The following is a 7,091-nucleotide window of genomic DNA, read 5'->3' as shown; positions in this document are numbered from 1 at the left end:
CCGCCCCCCGCCCCCCCCCCCCCCGGGAGCCGCACGTCGCCCCTGGCGACGGAGCCCGCCGGGCCCGGCCCGAGCCCACTCCCTCCTCCCCCTCCCCTCCTCCTCCACCACCTCCCCCGCCCCGCCGGCCCACAAGCGGCGCATTCTCTCCCGGAAACAACCCCGCTGAGCAAAGGCGGAGGAAAACCTTGGGCCTTCCGCTCTGATTGGTCTCCCCCCGCGGAGCTGGGCGAGGCGGCGATTGGCTGCCGGCTGTTGTCAGTCGGCGGAGATCAGTGCCATCGCTGGGTGCGCGGAGCCGGCCGGGCTGGGCGCTCCCGCCGCCGCCGCCGCCGCCGCTCCCGCCGCTCCCGCCGCCGCTCGGCCGGTGCAGCTGTGGCGAGCTCGCGCTGGGCGGCGGGCGCCGCTGCCGCCGCTCCGGGGGGAGGCGGACAGGGAGGCGGAGGAGAAGTGATGCCGGCGCCGGGGATCCGGGCAGCGGCGGCGGCACCAGCATCCCCGGCCGGAGCGCAGCGGCGCCAGCCCCGCGGCCAGCCCGCCGGCCGGCCGGCCGAAGGCGACGAGCCCCACTGGTAAGGCGCGCCCGCCCGGCCGGGCCGGTCCGGGGGGAGAGGCGGGGGCGGCCCCGGGGGTGGGGCGGCGGGTGGCGGCTGGGGAGCGGAGCGGGCAGACGCAGGTGCGGCCGAGGCTGGCCGGACCGGGCGCGGGGCCGCCGCCGCCGCCGCCGCCTCGGACTTGGCCCGCGCGTGTGCCTGCGTGTGTGCGCGCGGGTGTGCGCGCGGGTGTGTGTGTGCACTTGCCCGTGGGGGCCGCGGGGCTCCCGCCGGCGCCGGAGCCCTCCAGCCTCGCCAGCCGGGGGCCGCCCACGGAACTTTATGGCTCCGACCCAAGCCCGCCTTGGGAGCCGAGCGCCGGAGCGGCGTCGGGGCTGCTCTGGGGGCGTCTGCGGCTGCCGCCGGGAGTTCGGGGGGCGAGAAGGGCGCCTGCGAGCGGCTGGCCCGCCGGGCGCCTTCCTCGCCCGCCCCGAGTCCCAAGCTCGGGCTCCGGGGAGCCTCGGGGAGCAGCCTCAGCCCCGGGGCCCTCCCGCGGGCTGGCCGCCTCCCCGAGGAGGGGATGCCGGAGAAGAGCGCCGGCGGCCGGCACAACGCTTGCCCCGGGGCGTCCCACGGCGGGCGAGAGGAGCTGGATGCCAAGCCAGGGGGACACAAGGACCGGGGCGCCGGGAGGAAGCAGCCTGCCGAGCTACTTTCCCCGAGAAACTTCCCAGCTCCCAAAGGTCCGAGAAGAACAGCCTCGGGTGAGCCGGCGTCTCTGACCCGCCTTTGCCAGCTCCCATACCAGCCCCGGCGCTGCTGCGCTTCGGGAGGGGGCAGAGGAGGCGGGCAGGGAGCGAGCGCCCGGGGCTGCCCTTCTACGGAAAGACCCCGAGATGAACGCGCCCTTTGTGAAGTCCCCGCACCGAGGAGCTGCCCCTCGTCCGGAGACCCAAGGTCCGTTCGCCCCGGGCATGCCCCTGCTGTACCAGCTCCAAACTTCCAATCCTCCGCACGACAGATATCTATATTAGTTTTCTCAGTTTTGCTCTTGGATTAAAAAACAAGTATTTGAAATGCATCGCAGTTTACCCGAGAACAGGCTCGGGTCTGGCTGAGCGAGTTTGGAATAGGCTGATGAAGTTGAAGCGGAGCGTGACCCCCCCCCCCCCCCCAAAGCATGAGCATGACCCACCCAGAATTGATGAGAAACCGTCATTAAACATAGCTTTATCTTTTCTCCGTGGTAATGCTTTTTCTCATTACGCAGATTGCTTAAATATGAGGTCTCTGACTAATTTTACCAGAAAAAGCTTTGTTTGTAACAAAAATAGAGGGGACAAAGACTGGTGATATTTTTTATTTCTGCCTATATAAAATGTCCGGTAGATTGAAAGTATGCATATAACTTAAGTACTGAAGAAAATAAATGCAAGGAACTGTTCAGGTCATCAGAAAACATTAATATTTTCCTCTGTCTTCCCCAGTATACTTTACTTTCTCATTATTGCTTTTATGTGAGTTTTTCTCAAGTGGATGCTAGAAATGTCTATAGTATTCCCTTTAGTGTTAGTAGATTGGTGCTTTAAGGAAGTGCTTATTTTTTTTTATCATTTGATTAGAATGCTTGATGTTTAAAATGCCTTTTTATCACTTTTTTATTTCAACACTTTAAAAAAATCTTAATTGCATATGCATTTAGACAATTGTTGCTATTTTTTCTAGTAGCTTTCACATCTGGCACAGTAGCTAAGATTTTCTGAAGTAGCTGAAGGGAATATAGGACAGTGGTTATTACATCGCTACATATAATTTACTTTTTTTGTCATTATTTTTAATTTTGCCGAATTGGGGTTAAATTAATTCTCCAAATAGTCTTTGTAAAAATCTTGTGGAAACACTAAAAAAGTTGATTTCCTTCTAAATATTACTTAAGATGTTCCAAGAGTGATTGAACAAAAAAATGGTTCAAAGTCTTGAAAAATTGGCTGAGCAATCAGTGAGTAATTGACAACTATGAATGCAACTATTCTTAGTAAGTATTTAAATTGTATATGTGGAACAAAATGGGGTAGCATATTGCTTCATAGTATCTCACTGTAATATTTTGCTGAATAATCTAATATGAGCTACAGTACATCCTAGAAAGTGTAATGAAAATGCTTTTTTCAAGGCCTAGCTTTATAGCTGCATTTTTTCCCATTTAACATGTTCTTTGACTCCTGTAATCTCTCATGAAAAAATACTATAATTATCAGAATAATTGTTTTTAAAATTACTTTCCCCAATCTTTAAATAAAACATTTGTCTTGAAAATTGATGTTATAGTAGTTTATTTTAGACAAGCAATCACAAGTAGATATAATATACACATATGCTGTTGAGATAATTTCTATATCCCCAAAAGTAAGAAAGGTAGCATATGCCTGCTAAGCTTCAAGCAAAACTAGTTTTCCTATAACTTCATAAATTCACTTGTTCCGTGACTTACATACTCCAAGTATCCCATACTCCAAGATTCTGCCATATTTTCTAAATAGCTTTGTAATATGAGTGAATGTCAATTGTTCAAAGCTATAAGCCATTACATTTATTTTTGTGCCTATGCAAGATTTATTTTTGATATCCAGATGTAAAAAGTTACAGGATGAACTCAGTGAATAATTTTTCCTTAAGTTATTTATACAAGAATTTGATCTTTAGTTAAGAATGCTAGTAATAATAAATATTTGAACAAAAATAAGCTTTGAAACAGTAAAATTCTTCGAAATGCTTTTATTTTCAAATTATACATGCAAGAAAGGTTAAATCTTTTATATTTATTTAATCATTTGCTAGATAAAATTTTAGATAAAATTCATTGTAACTACATTTTGAGTTTCAAGCTTTTGAGACAAGACTCCTGATATTTCCTATTATAAATGTAGGACAATTTATGAAAGCAGAATTAAGGGGATTAAAAAACTACAAACAAAAAAGATTAAGAGCTGGAGGAGAACCCCAAGAGAAAATAATGCAGCCTATCCACCTGCTCTTGGGAAGATTAAACCCAAACATCTCAGACAGAAATGTATTCATCTGGATTTTAAGGATCTTGGAAGAATCCACAGTCTCCTACAGTAAACCTTCCATTATGCTAATTATTCTGATTGGTGTCTTCTCCCAGGTATCCTGCTCCCTACCTTCATCCCCACATGCCATTATAAAAACAACAGCAAAACAAATTAGCAAATGAAAATGAAAAGTGGAGAGTTGATTGTTTTAAAAGTCAAGATCATAGAATTCCTTATGATCATAATTGGATAATCTCCATCCTCTACCATCTGCCTTTCATTTAAGAACTACACTACCCCCCTCCCCAACTTGGTTTGATTTTAATAGGTCCTATGATTTCACCAGCATAGTAAATGCCTGGTTAGGAATTCCTTCTTCTACACATGGCACCTTCTGTGAAACTTTTAATCTTAAAAAAAAAAATGAGAAGGGCAATGAAAGGCTAAAATGCCCTGGGTCACAAAAATGCCCTGGTATGTTCAAGAGGTGGAATTTGTACCTGAGTTTTCCTGACTCTGAGGCTGTCTATCCAGTAGACTAGACAACAGCTCTTGGTTTGACTTAAATTACTTTGTTTTTAAAGGAATTTATTTCCATGGAAATCCTTATCTACACAACTGCAATTTCTTTGGTGACATGTACTAGAAAGTCAAAAGAAAAATAATTTAAAGGACTAGGAAAGTGGTGATATTTTTCTTTTCTTTATGCTTTTTAACAAAAATTAGCGATCTCTTTAAAGTTAATACTAATTATCTTTATACATTGTTTTTAGATTATTTTTAACCTAATAAAACATTTTTGAATGACTCCCAAAAAGTTATAATCAATTTCCAAATGGATGAACTATATTCTTGTAGTACATTAAAAAGACTCCCCTCCCCAACCCAATGGTTAAATTGATAAAATAGATTTAAAAACTGAACCTCTAGAAAAGGATTCTAAAAATATTTCTAGATGTTCAATGGAAGGTGGAATTTTAAGTTCAAAATTGATTGTTATGCATTTACCCCAAATTACTATCTGCCCATCATCTTTCACTCAACTCTATCTCTCATCTACTTATCATATATTTTCATATATGTAAATTTCCACTCCTTAAAATAGATCAATTACCTGAAGATACATTTTGTTACATTTTTGCCAAGTTTTTACCAAGTTTCTGTTTCCTGATGCATTGTTCTCACTTGAGATTCCAGTTTGGCTTTTTAGCTCTCTATTTCAATCTGGAATAGCTTCTATCTCATGAAAAAAAATAAAGATAGCCTTTCTTACCCACAGTTTAACAGTCTGTAGATGACTATTTAACTTGGCTTTTAAAGATTGGAATTTTGAATTACATTTTTATATCAAAGGGAACATTTTAAATTGCATCCTTGAGAAGCTGTATGAGATAACAAATTAGTACTGACCTATTCATAACTTCTCTCTTTTATCAGTATATTAGAATAGGGCAAGTGATGATTCCTAAGTGGCTTTTCTTTCTCAAAGGAGGATTGTGTGTGTTTGTGTGTGTTTGTGTGTGTGTGTGTGTGTGTGTGTTTGTGTGTGTGTGTGTCTGTGTTTCTGTGTGTGTGTGTGTGTGTTCAGCCTAGTTTTAGAAAATTAGAAAAAAACTCTGACAATGCTATATTGATATTTTTTCCAGAGAAAATGATTCTGCATCTTTTATGCATTGACTAGCCCAGGGAACCAATAGGGAAATCAAATCTTATGTTAGATTTACCAAATTTAGGTAAATCATCTATATCTCATTATTTTCAGGAAAAATATCATTGAAAAAAGTACTGTATATACATTTTTGTAAGTTTTGAGTAAAATGTTTCAAATTTCTATTGCTAGACATTAAGTCTCTCATTAGGACTTTCTGTTTTGTTTTCTTTTGACCATTGTTTTTAGAGGTGACTGGTAAAATTATCCTAATAATTTTTAAGTTATGTAATTACTTAAAGATAATATCAAACATCTAAAGTGACTTTGATCATTGTGATTTTGTTTTCATGATGGATAAAATTAAATTTATTTTGATAAAGAAATAGCTATATATTAATTGAGGTTATGGTTACTTTGTTTGATTGCTCTATCTTTTGTATCTGTAAATCTCCCTAAAATTGTTTATTAGCTTATTTAGTACTACTGAAATACATGAGTTAAGATGTGAAATTTAAATGAAAAAATAAATTGGAGTTGCTAATGTTTTCAGTTACAGTCTTTCTTTTTCATTAAATTATAAAAGACAAATATGCTTCCCTCCTATTGTACCCCCATTTTAAAATTTTTAAAATTTTCCTCACTTTAAGTAATAAAATAACAAAATTTAGGAAGAAGGCTACTGCTTACACTGCTTAACACAATTCAGCCTTCATAGCTTTTGGCTTGCGGAGGCACTTCTTCTCTCCCAAAATATACAGCAGCATGTCTGAGAAGTTGGTTCCTAATTGATCATCTTGTACTCTATTTTGAGGTATTCCAGTCAGCATTCTGTATGGTCACCAAAGAGCAGTTGTTTTCCAAGGGAAGAGTCACAAGGCCCAATGACATCCAGAGTAGTGTCAGGGTTGAATCATAACAGTAAGGTGTGAATTTCTTCTACAATGATTTGAAACTCAGTGAATCAAAGGAAAATGTCTTTGTTATTAAACTGGTAACTTGCAAATTTCTGTGGATTTGAAGTATTATCAGATAAACATAGTGGTTTTAATTCCAAAAATTAAACTATGAATTGATGAATAATATCTAATAGCCATGTTTCTTTAGTCCATATTTTTATTTCCATTTAATTTATCTGTGGAGTAGGGATATTAGATAATCATTTAATTTCAGAGATCAGTAGAATCAAATATGAATAATTCATTTCAGTAACTTCTAAGGAAAACTCCCATTTAAATACAGATGAGAATAATACTATTTTTATTTGAAACAATAAAGGAAAAGGCTATATCTCTTTATAATTAGTATTTTTTTTCTCTTTACCCATGATAAAAAGAGACTGTTGTTTATTTTCTGTCCCCCCTTAGTGTTGAGGTTTGGTTATTAAAATAATCATGTTTTGATTATCATGTGTACTTGTTTCATATTTGATTATGAATTTTAATTTTCCAAAAAGATAGTGTTGGTACTCTCTCTCTCTCTCTCTCTCTCTCTCTCTCTCTCTCTCTCTCTCTCTCTCTCTCTCTCTCTCTCTCCTTCGCTTCATAATATTGTGATGAAATCTGAGATTTTTTTTTTCTTGCCTTTGGTATATTGCCTGTTTCAGATTCTTTGAAAAACAATTCCTCAACACCTTCACTATCATGCCACATCCCACACTGACTTCCTCTTTGGATAATTGATCTAAACCAGATGCCTTTTCCATTTTTGCTCCCTTTAGTATCATTTCCTCCTCAAACTTGAGCACTTCTAAAACAATATTATTTTCCAACTTTAGTGGCTCCACTTTGATGGTTAAAAAAGTTTGTGATGATAAATCTTTGCAGATCTTTTCCTCTTTTAAACCTACTTCACCCA

The 7,091-nt window shown here is 41.5% G+C and overlaps 1 protein-coding gene across 1 annotated transcript in view; it reads left to right on the top strand.

Moving 5' to 3' along the window:
• Positions 1–445: 445 nt before the first annotated feature.
• The window catches only part of B3GALT1 (beta-1,3-galactosyltransferase 1), an 802,587-nt gene continuing 795,941 nt past the window's right edge, over positions 446–7,091 (top strand). Inside the window, exon 1 of the mRNA XM_074215786.1 lies at positions 446–572. The gene's annotated coding sequence lies outside the window, so the exon portion shown is untranslated. The remainder of the gene's footprint in view (positions 573–7,091) is intronic.

This window comes from Macrotis lagotis, chromosome 1 (assembly GCF_037893015.1).
Source record: "Macrotis lagotis isolate mMagLag1 chromosome 1, bilby.v1.9.chrom.fasta, whole genome shotgun sequence".
NCBI classification, from domain to species: Eukaryota; Metazoa; Chordata; class Mammalia; order Peramelemorphia; family Peramelidae; genus Macrotis; species Macrotis lagotis.
The sequence above is the reverse complement of the archived record's forward strand: the minus strand, read 5'-3'. Positions and strand labels throughout refer to the sequence as shown.